Raw genomic sequence first — 11000 nt, forward strand, 5'->3', positions numbered from 1 at the left:
ACAGATAAGAATGACATGTGATAAATAGTCAGCATATACATACGATATACGTAAATGTATTATGATTACTATGAATAAATAAATAATGACGTATTATTAAATATTAGGTATAAATTAAAGTGATCATCAGACTTACACTGCTATTTTAAGGCTAATTCCATCCACAATTCCACGTTCCATGTTACACCTATGTTTAAAGTGACACTAAACTCAGGAGTTAAATCTTAAAAATACATTCAAGTACCCTAAGTATTAACAAAAATGTATCTTATTTGTGTATCACTCGGCTGTAGATCCTCAAATCATCTCTGAATTGGTGCTGACACTGTCCTTCCTTCTGGAGGGTGACTACTTTTGTTCCCCATGGTCCATGTGTGTTGTAAAGTAGCCACCGCTCCAAGCTCACTCCTGTGATGGACTACAATCTCATGTCTAGTTTACTAATTTGTATTGAGATTGTAGTCCATCACAGGAGTGATGTTTGTTTAACTAATTAATGTAAGATGACTTTATATCAGAATGCAGAGCTGCATAATGAGATGATTGTTTGTGAAAGGGGGTAAAGGTCCACTTTAACCCCTTCGCGACCAGTGACATACTTAGTATGTCACTGGCAGCGGGCCCGCTGGGACTCTGTTTACATTTGTAAAGCCGTCTGTCAATAGAAGCGATTCTGGTGACTCAGCTGTTGCCAGATTGCTTCTACGGGCCGGTAAACTAGATGCCCCCCGCCCCATATACCCGCTGTGTTTCCCGGGCCCCGTTGCCCCTCCTGCTGCCCAGGACCGACGTCTCGGGTGTCGTCTGGAAGCTGGGGAGGAGATCGGTGAACATCCGTTCACCAACCTCCTCCCCATTCTGTGGGACCGGGAGCGATGCAGATTACATCACTTCTGTTCCCATGGCTGTCATTGCTGGGCTCCTAAAGCTACTTCAATAGCTTATTTAGAGTGGAAAGGTGGTACTAGGGCCCCAGTATCACCTTAAAGAGTACTTGTCACTGCCAATATGCTATCACATGGGGGGCTTGTAAGCCCCCCTATGTGATAGCAATTAAAGTAAAGCGCAAAAAAAGAAACTAACAGTTTTTAAAAATAATATCAAATGAAATAAATGTAAATGCACACGCGTCATAATGTAAACACATATTGGGTGCACCTACGTACAAAAGCGATGATCACGCTACACATGTTCAGTATCACCGCGCACGCCAGAGTGAGAGCAGTAATTCTAGGGCCAATATTTATGCGTACCTCAAAACCGATGACCTGTAGAGGCTTTTAAAGCGTCGTCTATGGACTTTTTGGGGTATTTTGTTGCTGTTTCACAGATGTGCACAATTTTTAATCTGGGCATGTTGGGTATCTATTTACTCGTTGTAACCTCATCTTTTATATTTTATTAAAAACATGGGTATTTTGTTGTGTTTTGGGACACTAAATTTAACTTAAGTGCATTTTTCACAAAATCTTTGAGTTTGGTAATACGTTGTGCTAATATTGTGCAACATAAACATTTGCAACTGCCACCATTTTATTCTACAGGGTCTTGGCTTTCATAAAATATCTAATGTATGGGGGTTTGAAGTCATTTTGAAGTAATTTTTTTGAAGTAGAAGTAGTTTGAAGTAATCAGGCCTAAAATGTGGATTATAACATGGTTGCAAAAAAAGAAAAAGAAAAAAAAAGGCCTTGGTCATTAAGGGGTTCATGCAGTGCCTTACACTTCCCAATTACACACTGAAACATGCGCGGTCTTGGACTTCATTGTAATTGCTTTGGTCAAACCTTAAATATCAAAATCCAAATATTATGCCACCCTCCCTTATTGTATGTTCGAGAAATGAACACATATACAATATGCTGTACACATACTGTAGGGAGTCCCCTTTTGTTATTTGGAAAGGAAATCATTTAGAACAGACATACATTTTCAAGGTGAATTTAGTAATTGTGGCAATAGCAAAGAGAACTTGCCACGTATAAAAAAATTGGATAGTACAATCTTCTAAGTTTAAGTAGAACTGTACAAAAATGTAAAGGCATGTGGGCTCACAAAAGATCCGATGCATTCATTAAATTTGGATGAAGTCATATGAAATATTGATTGATAAGAGTGAAACGTAAGTAAATAGTAAAGCTGACCATGCATGCTACAGTTTGGCAAGACTATTTCCTTTACACTTACCATCAACTACAGTATGTAGTGGGAGATGTGCCTGTAGACTGGAGGAAACACAACTCTACACAAGTTGCCTTTTTCTAGGGGAGGTGGAAGTGACCTCACAGTTACACACTTCTGTTTCAAAGTTTTTATGAAATTTTTCCAGTAGAAAATATAAAATACAAACATAAAGAAGACCATTTAAAACAAACTTTACACAAGTTATAGGTGGTGGACAGGATATAACAAGGAACACAATATATAAGTAGCATTCAGCTTCCCTATGGTCATAGTTATTAAAGGTATCTAATGAAACAAAATTATGAAGTAACCGCAAGGGTAAATGGCACTAATTTCCACATAGTCCAGAATGAGGGGTGGATGTCTTCATCAGTATGGTCCCATAAATTAAACATCAAAGATTTCCAAGAGGAGAAAGAGAAAAGGGGAAGGAAAAAGCAAGACAAATAGAAGAATAGAAGAAACAGAAAAGGTGGATCTCACAGCCTTACCATCGCTCCCCAATGATCCCAAAAGGCAGCCTATGAAAGACTTAACAAATCCCTCTAGAGCTTAATCATCCCCGCAAACACTTTTTAATGTTCTTATATGCCACATGGGTGGACTCTACCTCCATTCCACATTACCTCCAAAATGCATAGGAAGTTGGTGGGATTAAGAATGTAATCAGGAAAATTAATAATAAACACTGATAAGCATGAGATGGTCACATAGCCCACCAACTATAGGTAACATGGAGGTGTTTGCAGTAAGTAATACATAGAGACTTAAAATTCTTCTTTTGATTTTTATGGATTGTAGCTCTCTAATAATGCAGAACAATTGTTATGCAGCATGCTGGTGTTTTTAGATGGCTACAGGGCTGTCCCTATAATGAGGGATTGCCTCAGGCGGCATCTCATTGGGGGGTGACTGGGTGGTGGGAGGGCAGCCACAGTGTCACAGATTGCTAAGAGCCTGTGACGCTCGGTATGGCATCCTACCCAGCTCACTGGCGTCACCGGACCAGTTGACAAGAGCTGAGCAGGACACTCTGGCTTGTGTTCTGCTGAGCTCCTGGCAACTAGTGACGTTAGTGAGCTGGACAGGATGCCAGACAGAGCCGCTGACAGCTATAGCTATGATTATGCCATTGGAAAGGCCCACTTTAGCCCTACATAGGTACCTGAAAACTTGCTAAAACTATATGGTCTATTCACAAAGCTGCCGTAGGCAGCCGAGTGAATAACCGACCCGAACTGAAGTGAGCCGAACGCTGTTCAGCTATTCACTTCAGGCTTGTACGGCTGATTTCAGCCATGCACCGACTAAAATCAGCCGTACATCGGGTGGCTGCGGCTGGGGGATATTGGCTATTTCACTTTGCAATAGCCAATAGCAAGCTAGCTATTGCACCCGCCCTTTGCTGCTGTCAATCACCAGATGGGTGACACGAGAGCCAGTAAACAAGACCACACGGAAATGCAGGTAAAATAAAGTTGTTTATTTAAAGGAACACAAATAAACATTCATCAGGGAACAGTAGCAGCAAGGTCAGGAAAAAGCCGGTCAAGTCCAATGCGGGTACATCTGCCGATGCGTGGTCGAGAGTCAGAGGAAACGTCAGCCAGGTCGGATCATACACAGAAACACACAAAGGAACTCAGACTGCCAGAGATGCACCTTGGAGCACAAACGCAAGGGCAATGAACCTGAAGCCTGAGCAGACTGATATAATCAGGTGTTGCCACATCATCGATGCAATCAGAGGTTATAAGAGACTGCAGTCTGCACATGTCCAAAATGGCTGCCACCATGAGGACAAGGTAAGACCTTGACAGTACTCTCCAGTGGCGTAACAACCGGGGGGGCGGCCGGTGTGTCTGCTCAAAAAATTTCTGCCCCGGGCGTCCAGAACTCTGGTTATGCCACTGGTACTCTCCCCTCAATGGCCCCTCCTCGCAGAGCGAAAAAGCGTGGAGAAGGGCGGGTGCACGAGCATGGAAAGCGTGGAGAAGGGCGGGTGCACGAACATCAGCGGAGGAAACCCAGGAGCGCTCCTCGGGACCATAACCTCTCCAGTGAAACAGGAATTGGACTTGACCTCGGAGCAGACGAGAATCCAGGATGCTGCTAATCTCATACTCCTCATGATTGCCCACAGGAATGGGAGGAGGGCGAGGAAGTGAGGAGGTTAAGCGATTGCAAACCAGTGGCTTCAAAAGCGACACGTGGAAGACATTGGAGATACGCATGCCAGGAGGAAGGTCAAGGGCATAGGCAACCGGGTTCACCCAACGGAGGATGCGAAAAGGTCCAACAAACCGGGGGGCCAGTTTCGGAGCAGGCACCTTGAGGTTGGGATTACAAGTCAACAACCACACCCTCTCCCCAACTCAGTACGAAGGAGCAGGCAAACGTCTCCGGTCAGCCTGGAGTTTCTGACGCTGAGCAGAGACCCGTAACGACTCTTGAATCCACACCCAAGAGGAACAGAGGGCACGAAGATGATCCTCCACAGCCGGAATGTCCTGTGGCAAGAACGACTCAGGCAACACAGAGGGCTGGAACCCATAATTCGCCATAAATGGAAACATTCAGGAGGACGAGTTGATGGCAGAGTTCCTGGCAAACTCCGCCCAGGGTAGCAGATCAACCCAATTGTACTGATGGTCAGAAATATAGCAGCGGAGAAATTGCTCCAGGGCTTGGTTGGAATGCTCAGCGGCACCATTGGACTGCGGATGGTAGGCTGAGGAGAAGGAGAGGTGAATACCCAACTGGGAGCAAAAGGCACGCCAGAACCTAGAGACAAACTGGCTCCCGCGGTCCGAGACAATCATCTTAGGCAACCCGTGTAAACGGAAGACCTCCCTGGCAAACACCGAGGCCAGCTCCTGAGCGGTAGGCAGCTTCTTAAACGGAACACAGTGGCACATTTTGGAGAACCGATCGACAACCATGAGGGTCACCGTGTAACCTCGGAAATGTAGGAAGTTCCACAATAAAGTCCATGGCCAGGTGAGACCAGGGACACTCCCCATTGGGGATGGGATGCAGTAGGCCCAAGGGTAGGCGGCGGGAAGATTTGTTCTGCGCACAGACAGAGCATGCAGCCACATAAGCGGCAACATCCGTGCGGAGAGATGGTCACCAGAACTGACGGGAAACAGCCCAGGACATCTGGTTCTTACCAGGATGGCCGGCAGTCTTGGAATTGTGGTACGTGCGCAGCAGCTTGATGCGCAACCCCTCAGGCACAAAACATTTGCCAGCAGGTCTCATCGTGGGAGCATCGGACTGAGCAGCCAAGATCTGTTCCCCAAGAGGAGAGGTCACGTTGGTGCGGATAGCAGCCAGAATATGATCAGAAGGTATGACTGGCGTCGGCAGGGAGTCATCCCTGGACAACTCAGAATACTGGCGAATAGGAGACCACATAGTTAAAACGAGGCAAGAATAAGGCCCATCTAGCCTGACAGGGTGTGAGCCTCTTCACCTCCGAGAGATACGTCAGATTCTTATGGTCAGTGAGAATGAGAACCAGAACCGTAGAACCTTCGAGCAAGTGTCTACACTCTTTGCGGGCCAGGATGACGGCCAAGAGCTCTCGGTCTCCAATGTCGTAATTGCATTCTGCTGGAGACAGCTTCTTAGAGTAGAACCCACAAGGAAGTAAGAGTCCATCAGGCATCCGACGCTGTGACAGGAGGGCGCCTACTCATGTCTCAGACGCATTCCACCTCCAGGACAAAGGGCAAACCAGGATTGGGATGAGACAGAATTGGAGCCGCAGCGAAGGCAGACTTGAGGGCCTCAAAAGCCTGGATAGCAGCAGGCGTTCAATTGTGGGAATCGCTGCCCCTCAGATCTGAAATGGGTTTGGCCAAAGCGGAAATGTTCCTGATACATTTCCGAAAATAGTTGGCAAACCCAAGGAAACGCTGAATAGAACGGAGACCACTGGGGCGAGGCTATTGCAGAACTGCCGACACTTTCAGAGGGTCCATGTAGAACCCTACAGTAGAAATTATATAGCCTAAGAAGGTAACCTGAGACAGGTGAAATTCACATTTCTCAAGCTTACAGAAAAGCCAATTCCTACGTAACCATTGCAGCACCCGTCTGACATCCAGGTAGTCTGATTCAATGGAGTCCGAATAAACCAAGATGTCAGGGTCAGTAATGTCAGATGTCAGTAATGAACAGTAGAAAGGTATCATGGCACACTCACAAGCCAGCATGTAAAATACTGTTTATTGTTCAAAGCCCATTTTGTGTGCACCTTACTGTCAGTAATGAACTCCTGGAAGACAGCGGGCGCATTGCACAAGTCAAAAGGCATGACCAGATATTCATAATGACCGGTGCTGGTGTTAAACGCGGTCTTCCACTCGTCACCCTCCTTGATCCTTACGAGGTTATATGCTGCCCTTAGGTCAAGCTTGGTAAAGATCGTTGCTCCCTTGAGGAGGTCGAACAATTCGGTAATCAATTGAATCGGGTATGCATTTTTGACTGTGATGCGATTGACACCCCTATAGTCAATGCAAGGTCTCAACTCGCCCCCCTTTTTCTTTACAAAGAAAAAGCCAGCACCCCCTGGAGAAGTGGACTTGTGAATGTGTCCCCGGGAAAGCGCGTTTGCAACGTACTCCTCCATCGCCTTATTCTCCGCAACAGAAAGAGGATAAACCCTGCCATGAGGGGGAATGGCATCGGGTTGCAAATCTATAGCACAATCGTAGGGACGATGAGGAGGAAGAGCATCAGCGCGCATCTTGTCAAATACATCCTGATACTCATGATATTCAGAAGGCAACACAGAATCCGAGGAGGTACAAAGTACCTTAACAGGCCCATTTATGCAAACAGCACCACACTGAGGAGACCAAGAGAGGATCTCGGCTGACTGCCAATCAAAGGTCGGATTGTGCTGCTGCAGCCAAGGGAACCCCAAAACCACAGACCTGGCACCTCATACCGCACCTGAATCTCTCCTCTTGGAAGGGTAGGAAGCATTGCCATTTACCTTCCTTAAACTCCCTCTCCACCCCGCTGGACATTTATGGAAGACTTCCACTTGCAAGACCCTGTCCATACACTCCAGAGCGTCGGATACATATAAAGCTGAAAGGCCAAACAATGGGAAACAGCAATTAAGGACAACTCATCCCACTCATGGTGTATAGATCATTGGGATAATGCCCAAAAGATAATATCTAGATGGTATCTCACCCCATATAGACTATCTAAAATATAGCCGACCACATCCCCCCTGTGCTGGCTTAAGTGCGGCCACATACTGTAGGTAACTTATCTCATATATTTTCGTTCTGTAACAGACTTTTAGTCCCCAAAAGGGACTTTTGGCACTCCATTTCCGACCAATTGAACGAATTTACAGGAATAGACTCCCTGCTATCACCTGAAATGGCGCTATTAAGTGTTTCTATTGACAAATACCCTCCCAAGTATAGATCAGTGATTATGCATATATTATTCTCAGCTAGGATTCTCATTTTCAGACATTGTCCATAGAGTATCCTCTAATTGCCATTATGAACCATTAATAGCATATAGGTTGAACTCAGAGAACCTATTCCATAAAAGATGGGACTCATGGATTCATTTTTCAAAACAAGATATTTAAAGTGAAATTGTAGTTTGACTTTACTATGTTATACGATGTGCCATTATCAAACTGATTGCGCATCCATAGTTCCTACCTACTGTCCTTCCTATCCCCTACCCTCCCTAACATGTCTTGCCCCTTCCTCCCGTCCTCCCCTACCCCTCCTTTCCTACCCCATCCCTATTATCCCCCTTATAGATTCCCTCTGCAATACTAATTTCCTTCTCAGAGTTTTTCTAATGTTGTAAATGTTGATCAACATGTATACTTCCAATATGGGGTAAGCATGGGGGTGGTTCGATTACCACTAAATTCTGTAGAGACCATTTTAGCCTTTGCGACCCCAAGTCGGAAGAATTATCTGGTTTAGTAGATGATGATGTATTAGTCTCAAAGTTACTACCATGCCAAATATGTATCTATATTCGAATGTAATCAACATTGTTTGTGTTGCAGATGCTATATACCTTAATAAAAATCTAAAGTTTAAAAAAAAAAAAACAGCATACAAAGGATAGCTGACGCGTTTCGGTTCAGCATGCTATAACTAAGGCTCATCGGAAGGGCTGAAACGTGTCACAGATCATATGCTTGCTGTTTTTATGCCACATTGAAATAAGTCTGTTTGGGTCCAGCAGAGACCTTCGCTGAGCACCGCGGTTCCAGCAGTGGATTCAGATAGAGGAGGTAGAGCAGCTTTCTTTGTATGCCAGCAAATACACACTTGTCTGATGCGGTACCAAAATGGTGAGTTATGTGTTGATTAGCAATGGTCATCTGTAATTTCCCTACACACTTCCCACACCCTGGGTGACCTCTGTTCATCATCAGGATCCAACGCGAATCCCACTTTTAAAGCCAACAGGGCTTATGGGCCAAGAATCTCCACCCCCTGTAATGTCACTGACATTATAAGAAAGTATTACACGATCCTATAACATAAATAAAAGTAAGACCTTGGTCCTGCCTGATCATTATCCCTTTGGAAATTGAACAAGCAAGATGAAATATTGAATGGTATTGGAATGGCGTCCGTCTGTGTGGCTCTCTTGCAAAATGTTGCTTGTTCAGCAAATGTGCCTAACAGCTGCATCATTCAGACTTTACCATATACTGATCCAAATCAACTGCAAAATGATGGTTCCTGATTCAGGTCACGCATCCTGATCTGCTTGTGTATGGGCAGCTTCAGGTAGTCTGTAATATGTGATAAGGGAAGAATGCTTAGGCAGCACTCCATTGTTACAGCTAGAGCAGAGGAGGCACAATGAGAAGTTCTGTAGTCAGAGTTTTTCCAAAAAGCAGGACTTATTAAATGCAGTTAAACACAACTGCAGTGTAATATATGTGGCTAAAAAAACTATTGTGTCTGGCTTACAGTCCCACAGTTTTATAAGTTGTCTCCTGATAAACCGCTATAAATGTGTTTAAAGAAAATGACTTTATTATAGAGCTTCACATACAACCTCGATCCTAAAAATAGTGCACTGGAGGTCCTGGCTTCTAGGGATCCTAGCAGCAGAAGAATGATAGATGTGACTTTATCTGACAGCTCAGGGAGTTCTGTAATTTGTGAGTTTACTGATGTGCTGCCCCATCCTGTTGAGGTTTCTTGGTGAGATGGATCTATGGAGTCCCCTTAATTCTAATAATTTCCCTACACAATTACACTGTCCATATAAATTCATTCAGACTTCTCTGATATCTTGCTTGTCTGATATCCTGCATTACCACATAGGCATTAACATGCATTGCATTAAGGCAGCTCACTAATTCTGAATGGCCTGACAATGCATATGAAAGCCTATCTCCAGTTTAAAAAAAAAATCTATCTTTGCAAAGAGGCTTTGTAAGGCACTTTTATTTACCTGATTCCCGCCTCCCACTGGCTCCAAAACTGTCACCTGTAGCCTCATTCCTCTTCCACCATGGCAGTCAGAGGGCCACTGACATCACATCTGCAGGATTTATAGCTCTACATTATAAATATGAGGGTGCAAAGGGACTGTGCTGTTACACAGTTATATAAATATGACACATTCATAGTCATGGTTAATATTCATACAAATTTGAAATGAGAAGTTATATAGTTTTTTTCCTCAAAGGAGAATTATGGGGTTAAGGCTTTTCCCCATAGTTCTCCTTAGGGTAACGGGAGGACACAAACTAGCGTCCTCCCGTCACCCTAGGCTCAGTATACCGCGAGCTGTAGCTCGCGGACTCATTGGTATTGTATAGCTGATCCCTATACTGCCATCTTGTGGGCGTTTTGGGTTATTGCACCATGTTTTTCTGCATTCTCTCCCCTTGTGTGTAATGCATGCCCTTCTTCTCCAGTAGTCGTTTTAGTGTCATGGCTACTTGTAACAGGACCACATGCACATGCTAGCCTGGAAACATTATCACCCTTAACCTTCAAATGCCATCTATTCATTCATCTGCTGTATCCTGTTGTCTTCTGAACTCCCCAAATACCCAAAAGGTATTTGGGGTGTTCAGCTATCTGATAAGGATTGTCCTCAGTGATTATATCTGCTTATACAGGACAGGCATAGAGGTCTCAGCAAGGGATAAATCGCTAATACAACAATCGGAGTCAGAATGGGGACAGTCCATGAGTCGGAGTAGAAGGGAGAGAGGTGAACACCGACTGCCAGGGGATCGGGGATCAGGTAAGTAAAAGTCTTTCATACCATACCCCTAGATAAAAATTAGCAGGTAACCCTTTCAGTGCAGGGACAGCCACACTGCAAGGGTAGATGGTTTTTCACCCACAGATGGGCTTCAACAGACATGCAGTGCAACATAGTTGTGCGGTGTGATAACATGCAAGTACATTGTGCTATGCCACCTAGTTGTGTTGGGGCTCCATTCAAATGAAAAGCAACCCAAATCTCTCTCACTCATAAATTACCCCTAAACCAGAACCCCACCTAAAAATAACAAGATAGAAATGAATAGCTCATTAGTAGATCAAATAAAAGAAGACGCCTTTGTTGCCATATTCACGTTCAATCCAGCACTCCCCCCATGTAGTACTTTTCTGCCACAAGATGCCCTCAGCCCAAACAGTGGGAGCGCAGTTCATGCGCTCCCTCTGAGCGCACAAACTGATTGACTGCCTGCACTGCAAGGATTAATTGCTCGTTTTTGCCTAGGGTAAAAAAAATGTTTAACTCACCCGATCCTCCAAGCCGACAGC

The sequence above is a fragment of the Nanorana parkeri genome, unplaced genomic scaffold, assembly GCF_000935625.1.
Source record: "Nanorana parkeri isolate BGI_ZX_2015 unplaced genomic scaffold, ASM93562v1 scaffold1114, whole genome shotgun sequence".
Classification (NCBI taxonomy): Eukaryota; Metazoa; Chordata; class Amphibia; order Anura; family Dicroglossidae; genus Nanorana; species Nanorana parkeri.